This window comes from Myotis brandtii, unplaced genomic scaffold (genome assembly GCF_000412655.1).
Source record: "Myotis brandtii unplaced genomic scaffold, ASM41265v1 scaffold182, whole genome shotgun sequence".
In the NCBI taxonomy this organism is placed as follows: Eukaryota; Metazoa; Chordata; class Mammalia; order Chiroptera; family Vespertilionidae; genus Myotis; species Myotis brandtii.
Window position 1 is genome coordinate 2,757,367 of NW_005356751.1, and position 10,109 is coordinate 2,767,475.

A 10,109-nucleotide genomic window follows, 5' to 3' on the forward strand; every position below is an offset into this window, starting at 1 on the left:
CAGGGCACGACTTTTTTTTTTTTTTTTTTTTTACCACTTATTTCCACTGTTTTAATGCTCTTCATTCTATCAGTTCACTATTATTAGAAGAATGGACATCAATGAACATCTAATTCTAAAAAGCTGAGTAAAGTACAACAGTAGGGAGAAACAGCTTCTGTTCACCTATGTGAAACTCCAAAAGCAGCCCAATCTATTTTGATTCTAGTCACATTTACATTAAATAGTAATATTTTCTGATTTCTTGATACTCATTCCTTCTAACCCTGTGCCATTAATCCACTGATTTAGCAAACCTAGCTATCTATATCTTTCTCTAAAGTCACATTTTTATGATTCTCTATTTTTTCCATTTTGATTTGCTCTATGTATCTACAAACACTTTTAACCAAACACTTTAATTAGTAGCATCAGATCTATGAATTTAAAAACAATGAGCTCAGCACCATCCCGCTCCAGGTTGGCCTCATCCCCACTGCGGGTCACCTTCCTCTGCGGGGCAAACCAGCGGGGCGATTGGGGGGCCCCTGTAGGCACCTGCCTTGGCGGGCCTGGGGCCACAAGGCTGGGGGCAGCTCCTGTGTTGAGCATCTTGGTGGTTAGTGCGCATCACGGTGACTGGTTGTTCCACCAGTTGTTTTGCCGTTCGGTTGATTTGTATATTAGGCTTTGATTATATAGGATGGTCCCTGACCTCCCATGATGAACAGTTTAGCCAGAGAACATACCCTACCTTCCCACACACACCATCTCCTCACCTCCTGCCTATCCTTCTAATGCTGAATACAAAAAGAATACACGCAAAACTGGTGGGGCTCACTGGTTGAGTATTGACCTATGCACCAGGAGGTTGTGGGTTCAATTCCTGGTCAGGGCACATGTCCAGGTTGTGGACTCGATCCCCACCAGGAGGTGTGCAGGAGGCAGCCGATTGATGATGTCTCTTTCTCTCCTTTCCTCTCTCAAAACGAATAAAAACATATTTTGAAAAATGAATAGACATATACTTTAAAATAAAAAGGAATACATATTACATGACACCATTTGTATAAAGCATAAAAACAAACTACCTTGAACAGTTTATTGTTCATATAAATGAGGTAAACCTATAAAGAAAAACAGGAAATGATAATCAAATTCTACTTCTGAGAAGGCAGAAGATATAATCAGAGGCATACACAAGGAATATCAGCAGTATCAGGAAGATTTTATTTCTCAAGTTGGGTGGTACATTGACAGGTGATCATTTTATTATCATGCTTTTAGCATATAAAAGAATTATGTAATGTACTTAACATCCCATATAATAAAGAGGTAATATGCAAATAACTGATCGTCACTCCAACACATAAGATGGCCGCCCCCATGTGGACACAAGATGGCCAGCAGGGGAGGGCAGTTGGGGGGGACCAGACCTGCAGGGGAGGGCAGTTGCGGGTGATCAGGCCTGCAGGGGAGGGCATTTAGGAGCAATCGGGCTGGCAGGGGAGCAGTTAGGCGTCGATCAGGCTGGCAGGCAGAAGCAGTTAGGGGCAATCAGGCAAGCAGGCGAGCGGTTGGGAGCCAGCAGTCTTGGATTGTGAGAGGGATGTCCGACTGCCCGTTTAGTGGGATCGGGCCTAAATGGGCAGCTGGACATCCTCCAGGGGTCCCAGATTGGAGAGGGTGCAGGCTGGGCTGAGGGACACCCCCCCCCCATGCACAAATTTCGTGCACCAGGCCTCTAGTATTTTATAAAAAATTTTAAAGAAAAGTTATGAGCATAACAATGCAAGTATGAATAAAAATATGCAACTGTATATAAACATTGATGTTTCTCTCTAAAAATCAATAAAAATATATTTTAAAAAAATGTTACAGGTGAAACAAGCAAACACAAAATATGTGTTTGTTAAATACTGATTTAAAAAAATATTTGGAATATTGGAAGAGCCTAATACACATACACACACACAAAAACACACACACTCGCACAATGAGTGGCCAGATTATTATGACCACCTGACGTTTGTAGGCAAATTAGCTATAATTTCACGCTGAAATTGCTAGAGGGCCAGACCATTATAAATAGGGAAGCAGGTTGTTTACCACAACATAAGTGATTTTTTTCTGAAGATATGGGTAAACAATGTGATTTAACAACCTTTGAACGTGGGATATATTTGAACGTGAGTGGCCAGATTATTATGACCATCTGACATTTGTAGGCAAATTAGTCGTATACTGCATCGTATGGGATATGGAAGCCGAAGGCCTATTCTGTCTGCAGTTACCAAGATAAAATGTCTCCAATTCGCACAGGAATACAAGGATTGGAAGTCGAGCATTGGAAAAAAATCATGTGGTCCGATGAATCACGTTTCCAGTTGCATCATGCAGATGGCAGAGTGAGAATTTGGCGGAAACAGCATGAAAGCATGCACCCCATATGCATGAGTACAACCCTTCAAGCTGGTGGGAGCAGTGTTATGGTTTGGGGCATGTTTTCCTGGCATGATTTGGGCCCTTTAATTCATGTGGAACAACGTCTGAATAGCACAACATACCTAAGTATCGTTGCTGATCAAGTTCATCCTATCATGTTGATGGCGTATCCCAATGGAGATGGCTTCTTCCAACAAGACAATGCGCCATGCCACGGTGCTCGTATTGTGCAGGAGTGGTTTCAAGAACATGAGGGAGACTTTACCTTGCTTAGGTGGCCCCCACAATCACCAGATCTCAATCCAATTGAGCATTTGTGGGACGAAGTTAAAAGAGCCATCAGGCAGCTGGTTCCACAACCATCAAATCTCACAGAACTGGACAGTGCTATTCATCAGACATGGTGTCAGATTCCTCGGCAAAAGGTGGCCCAATGAAGTACTGATGGGATGGTCATAATAATCTGGCCACTCACGTTCAAATATATCCCATGTTCCAAGGCTGTTAAATCACAATGTTTACCCATATCTTCAGAAAAAAATCACTTCTACTGTCGTGGTAAACAACCTGCTTTCCTATTTATAATGGTCTGGCCCTCTAGCAACTTCAGCGCGAAATTATAGCTAATTTGCCAACCAATGTCAGGTGGTCATAATAATCTGGCCACTCAGTGTGTGCGTGTGTGTATATATATATGTATGTGTGTGTATGTGTGTGTGTGTGTATATATATATATACACACATACACAGACATACATATATATATGTAAAACCTTGTGGAGTACAGCTTCTGTACAGGAGTGTGAGTGGAAGCAAGAGCACGAACACTGAGGAATGAAGAAATGGAAGTAGGTTGTAGATAACTTTTTAAAAATTGGCAAAAAAAGAGAGAATGATGGAATTGGATGGAATGGTATTCCAAAACATGATTTCTGAAACATAAGTAGCAGTTGAGGAGTAATACTTTTGACTGAGAGAAAGAAAGATCAAGAAACTACTAGCTTTTTATCTTAGCTGGTTGAGCTCAGTGGATAGAGTCAGCCCAAGGACTGAAGGGTCCCATGCTCAATTCTGGTCAAGGGCATGTACCTTGGTTGTAGACTTCATCCCTGGCCCTGGTCGGGGCATGAGCAGGAGGCAACCAATTGATGTGTCTCTCTCACATTGATGTTTCTCTCTCTTTGTCTCTCCCTCTCCCTTCCACTCTCTCTAAAAATCAATGGAAAAATATCCTTGGGTGAGGATTAAAAAAAAAAAAAAAGAACTAACTTTTCAGGAAGGTGCTCAAGGAAACCTGAGGTCTTAGTGGTACCATCACAGACATCACTGTGGCAGAGGGCAGGGGACACTGGAGCTTGACTATTAATGAGGTCCAGAAGACAGTAAGAAGAGACCAGTAACAAGAGTTATCCCTGACTTTTTTCTTCCCAACTAGCTCAGCTTACTCAACCACAGAAGGCAACATTTGCTCCCCTGACACAGGCCAGCTCTTGAAATGTAATTCCCAAAAACAACAATCATTTTTTATTAGTGACATTACTAAGTGTACTAAGATAAAAACTAAAGCCAGAGTTAAGCAGAGTAACCAAGTATCTGTCTGATAGTATCTTTTTTCCAATTCCATTCTCTATCTAGGTCATAACTACTACTGGTCTAACCACAGAATGCACCGGTATGTTCAAAAAGTCAGATAGAGCCCTGGCCAATGTGGCTCAGTTGGGTGAAGCATCATCCCTATATTGAAAGGTTGTGGGTTTGATCCCTGGTCGGGGCACGTAAGGGAGGTAGCTGATTGGTATCTCTCTCCCCCTTTCCCTCTCTCTAAAATCAATAAGCATATCCTCAGGTGAGGATTTAAAAAAAAAAAAAGTCGGGCGGAGTCTATTTTGTTGATCATGACAATTAGGTTTCCTGGCTAGGAAAAGAAAGCTATTGATTTGAACCTTCTAAAATGAAGGTCTAAAATACGTTCTCAGTTGAATCTGTTTCTCATGATTACCTTTAAAGTTTGGATCTTTAAAAGACAAAGAACATTAAAACTATCTATGCTACCTAGGCAACTTAAAATCATAAATCATTAGCTATTTCAAAGTTAAATAAAAGAAATACATATTACATGGCACCATTTGTATAAAGTTTAAAAACAAACTACATTGAACAGTATTTTGCTGTATTCTATCATTCACAGATATTCTGCTGTATGGAAGACACTGTGTTTCTAGGAACTCAAAGATCAGATGTGATCTGCTTCCTCACAAAGTTTAAAAAAACCAATGTGACAGAAAATTGTAAGCAATGGTAATACAATATAGTATGATGTCAAACTATAAAGAGATACAAATAATGTACAATGGGAAAATTAAGAAGATTAAGTATGACTAAGTAAGTGGGATCCTGGGAGGCATCATGGGAAGAGATAACATTTATGTGAATCTTGGTGGGAGAAGGTTTTTGACAGAGATTAAGAACAGTATGAGGAAAAGTAAAAAAAGTAAAGAACATCTTTAGGAACTAGTGAGTACAGAGAATGAACAAGGATCTATTAGACACTAAACCTGAAAAAAATAGTCTAGGAACAGAAAATGGAAGGCCTTGAATGTCACAATAAAGCATTTATTATTTTATTTTCTAAAAGTAACAGAGCCATAGCAGGGTTCTAACAATGGAGTTATGTGATCCAAATTGACAACAGTACAAAGGCTTTAAAAGACTGGGAAAAGGAACACTCTGGTTACCTATCAGAATGATCTTAAGGAAAGATGATGAAGGTCAGAACTAGGGCAACAGAGATGGAATAAAAGAGGCAGATACAACAGACACTGCAAAGGTAGAATGACAGGAACTGCAAAGGTAGAATGACAGGACTTGGCAAATGACTAGACACATGGAGGCAAAGTACAGGAATAGGATTATGATGACATCTAAGTTTTTAGTGAGGGTTTCTACGAGAAAGATTGCACTTTTTAAAAGTTACCTTTTCTGTCCTTATTTAATTCTTGAGAACAGCTGAAATAAGTAGTCACCAAAGAACTACATTTGTTTCTACTTTCATTCATAAAATTAAATATATATATATGTGTATGTATGTGTGTGTGTGTGTATATGTATGTATGTATGTATATGTATATATATATGGATGGATGGATAGATAGATAGATAGATAGATAGATAGATAGATAGATAGATAGATATAAAAGCCAAGCGACCGGAATGCTGGAACCACTGGTTGCTATGATGCCCACTGCTGCCGGCCAACCGCCCACGGCCCCTTCCCCCCAATGGCCCAGACCCTGACCGCCCCCCAACCCTGATTGGGGGCAGAGTCCCCCACCCCGATCGAGGGCGGGCCTGGCCAGCCAACCTCCCCTCCCCGCATCGGATTGGCTCCCATGGGGGGGGGGAGGCCACCAGGACCCTACCTGTGCACTAATTTGTGCACCGGGCCTCTAGTCTATATATACACTAGTAAAAGCCTAAACCACCATTCGACCAGTAGCTATGACGTGCACTGAACACACAGGCATGGAAACATGAAACAGACTGATGACTCTCAAAAGGGAAGAGGAGAGAGGGGAGAAGAGGTTAACCAAAGATCTTATATGCATACTAGAAGCCCAGTGCACAGATTCATCCACTGGTGGGGTCCCTCAGCCTGGCCTGTAGGGATTGGGTCGAAACTGGCAGTCCGACATCCCCCGAGGGGTCCCGGATTTCAAGAGGACCTCTAGTATAAGCTATATTGTCAAATAAGATGCCTGGTGTTGCCCCGGGTGGGTGGGTCAGTTAGTTGGAACATCGTCCCATCTACCAAAAAGGTTGTAGGTTCTATTCCCAGTCAGGGCACATACCTAGGTTGTGGGTTCAACCCGCTGGTCAGGGTACATATGGGAGGCAACTGATCGATGTTTCTCTCTCACATTAATGTTTCTCTCTAACATCAGTAAAAACATATCCTTCGGTGAGGACTTTTTAAAAAAAAGGTGATTGGTGTTAAAAAATACAGCATAGCCCTAGCCAGTGTGCTCAGCGGGTTAGAGCACTGGCCTGTGCCCTGAGGGTCCTGGGTTTGATTCCAGTCAAGGGCACATGCCCAGATTGTGGGCTCGATCCCCAGTGTGGAGCATGTAGGAGGCAGCTGATCAATGATTCTCTCTCATCATTGATGTTTCTCTCTCTTCTCCCCCTTTCCCTTCCTCTCTGAAATCAATAAAAATATATTTTAAAAAAAGATTAAGAAATCCAGCTTTTGTTAAATAGCAATGCTCCAAAAGTAAAACCCAGGGAGTGCTGAAAATGAGTGAACAAGTGGGGAGAAAATGGAAGACACATATATCCATCTCTTTTTGACATCCTTCTGATCCTTCCAAAGAGAAAGAGTAGAGATTAGATGACTTGAACCACAGAGTAAAGACTACAAATGTGAAGACTGAGGTTTGTGGTCATTTAAACTGGTCTTGATATCTTCACTAGGGTTTAACGCCAGCCACTGTGGAGATCCCTGGCAACGCTGGAAGAAAAGCAAAGTTTGTCTTCCTTGCCACCCATCATCTCACCTCACCGTTGCCCGTCAACAGCACAAGTATCCATTATATGTTCTGACTGTCTTAAATTTCATATAATCCATTTTATATTCATTCTAGTTAAAATGCCACACATACCGTGAATATTGATGAAATAATCTTTTTTTTTTAAAGCAATTCTAAAGTATTAAGAAGGCTCAACCTTTTCAAGAAATGTCACTGCTAAAATTTCTGGTTATTTTCTGAGTATCTACTATGTGTCCAGCACTGTACTAAATGAGAGCAGTGTTTTTAAAATCCATTTCGGTCACAACCAGCTTTTAAAAATATAAAACTGAAGAGAAAATGTGAGAGCATGTTACACACAGTAAAGAACTATTTCATGAAACTTTATTTTTGGTTATATGCATGTATGTATGCTTATATAGAGCACTGAGTTGAAATGTAAAATGCATTTCTTGGCTGTGGCCAGGTAATTTAGTTGGTCACAGCATCGTCCCAGTGCGCCAAGGTTGTGGGTTTGATCCCAGGTCAGGACACATACAAGAATCAATCAATGGTCCAGCTTGCGTGGCTCAGTTGTTGAGCATCGACTTATGAACCAGGAGGTCACGGTTCTATTCTCAGTCAGGTCACATGCCCAGGTTGTGGGCTCAATCCCCAGTGTGGGGCATGCAGGAGGCAGCCGATCAATGACTCTATCTCATCATTGATGTTTCTGTTTCTCTCTCTCTCTCTCTCTCTCTCTCTCTCCCCCCCCCCTCTCTCCCCTCTCCCTTCCTCTCTGAAATTAATAAAAATATATTTTAAAAAATCAATCAATGAATACATACATAAATGGAACAAATTTCTCTCTCAAATCAATAATTTTTTTAAAGTAAAATGTATTTCTTAATACAATAGGTCACACTGAAAAGTATGAAAGTTCTGTGTGGTCCATAGGCTAGTGCAGGTTGGGAAACTTTTTGTTAAGTCTGTGATAAAATACAAAGCTTATGACAGATGTAAATCAATTAAACACACTGAACTTTTCATAGTAGTGACTTTCTCTATGAAGAAAGCAGTGATTATATTCTAGCTCAAGCTGCAAGCCTGTTACAGAGACTGGCTAGTTTGAGTAACATTGCTCTAGGGCAGTGGTTCTCAACCTTCCTAATGCTGCAACCCTTTAATACAGTTCCTCATGTTGTGGTGACCACCAATATCATTATCACAAATTGAACATAATTAAAGCATAGTGATTAATCACAAAAACAATATGTAATTATATATGTGTTTTCCGATGGTCTTAGGCAACCCCTGTGAAAGGGTCGTTTGACCCCCAAAGGGGTCGAGACCCACAGGTTGAGAACCGCTGCTCTAGGGGATAAAGAGTACCACCATCTACCTTCTGATCACAAATATCTAACTTAGTCTAATTACCAAAACCAAACCAATACTCATTAAATAATAAGCCAACAATTAATTGTTACACTATAAACTAATATGTGACTCCAGTCCCTGGAGAGTCAAAAGGAAGGGGAAATTCTATTGTAGCTTGGGGTGGGGGGGGGGGGGGGGGAGCACTTCTTCCAATTCACAAATTCTTTCCTTCAAAAGATAGGGATCTATCATCCAATGGGAGGAGGGCTCTGACCGCTCTGACCAATAGAGAATGTTGGAAGTAATGCTGTACCAATTTCTGCTTTCAGGCTTTAAGAGACAGCTTTCACTTCCTTTCTCTTCAATCATTTGCTCTTGGAACTCAGCCTCCATAATCGTGAGAAATCTGAGCCACATGAAGAGTCTACATGCAGGCACTCCAGTTGGCATCTCCAGCTAACTCCCAGCCAACATTAACTGTCATTTATGCAAATGAACTATCTTGGATGTCCAGCCCAGTGGAGATTTCAGATGACTACAAGTGCATGAAACCCCAAGCAAGAACCAACCAGCTGAGTCCAGTCAGTCCAGAGAAACAAGGGAAAATAAATTGTAGTCTTAAGCCATTTTGTGTTAAAACAATTTGTTATAGAGCAATAGGTAACTGGAACAATAACCAAGATTTGAAGAACTAATAAGTCTTTCTTATTTGTAATACTAGAGGCCCGGTGCATAAAATTCGTGCGATGGGGGGGGGGGGGTCCCTCAGCCCAGCCTGCACCCTCTCCAATCTGGGACCCCTCGGGGGATGTCTGACGACCGACAGAAATCCTTCTCACAATCTGGGACTGCTGGCTCCCAACCACTCGCCTGCCTGCCTGCCTGCTTGATTGCCCCTAACTGCTCCCCTGCCAGCCTGATTGATGCCTAACTGCTCCCCTGCCAGCCCGATCACCCCCAACTGCCCTCGCCTGCCGGCCCGATCGCCCCCAACCGCCCTACCTGGCTGGCCCGATCGCACCCAACTGCCCTCCCCTGCCGGCTTATTTGCCCCTAACTGCCCTCCCCTGCCAGCATGGTACCCCCCCCTCCAAGTGACCTCCCCTACCGGCCTGGTTGCCCCCAACTACCCTCCCTTGCAGGCCTGGTAGCCCCTAACTGCCCTCCCCTGCAGGCCTGGTCCCCCCCAACTGCCCTCCCTTGCCAGCCTGGTTGCCCCTAACTGCCCTCCCCTGCAGGCCTGGTCGCCCCCAACTGTCTTCCCCTGCTGGCCTGGTTGCCCCTAACTGCCCTCCCCTGCAGGCCTGGTCTCCTCCAACTGCCCTCCCTCCCCTGCTTACCTGATCGCCCACAACTGTCCTCCCCTGTTGGCCATCTTGTGGCCACATGGGGGCGGCCATCTTGTGCGAGTGTGTGACGGTCAATTTGCATATTACCGTTTTATTATAGAGGATTATATAGGATTAGCAACTCATATTTAATGGATTTTACTAGTATTTTCCTTTCATGTCCACCAAAATAAGTATTTTCATTTATAAAAATTTATAATAAAATATAATGCTAGAACTAGGGGAGCAATGGGCAGTGGCAGCTCATCCCAGGCCAACCCCCTGAACATGTCTCCAAGGCCCCTTTTTCTCTGACTTCCCAGTGAGACAAAGCAACCCAGCCTAGGCCCTCCTGTTGCTTCTTCTACACCCGTCCTTGTTTCATTGTCCTAAGTGTGTTTTTGAGGCAGTCTATAACTTGTTGCTTGCTTTTCTAACAAAATAATTACACACAAAAATTTTTTTTACTTAAGAG

The 10,109-nt window shown here is 42.6% G+C and overlaps 1 protein-coding gene across 4 annotated transcripts in view; it reads right to left on the reverse strand.

Annotated features, from left to right (window-relative positions):
* The window catches only part of USP8 (ubiquitin specific peptidase 8), a 61,685-nt gene that overhangs the window by 49,137 nt on the left and 2,439 nt on the right, over positions 1-10,109 (reverse strand). Inside the window, exon 2 of one of the 4 annotated variants that reach the window (XM_005863947.2) lies at positions 1,071-1,106. The exons of the other annotated variants lie outside the window; for them this stretch is intronic. The gene's annotated coding sequence lies outside the window, so the exon portion shown is untranslated. The remainder of the gene's footprint in view (positions 1-1,070; positions 1,107-10,109) is intronic. 4 annotated transcript variants of the gene reach the window in all.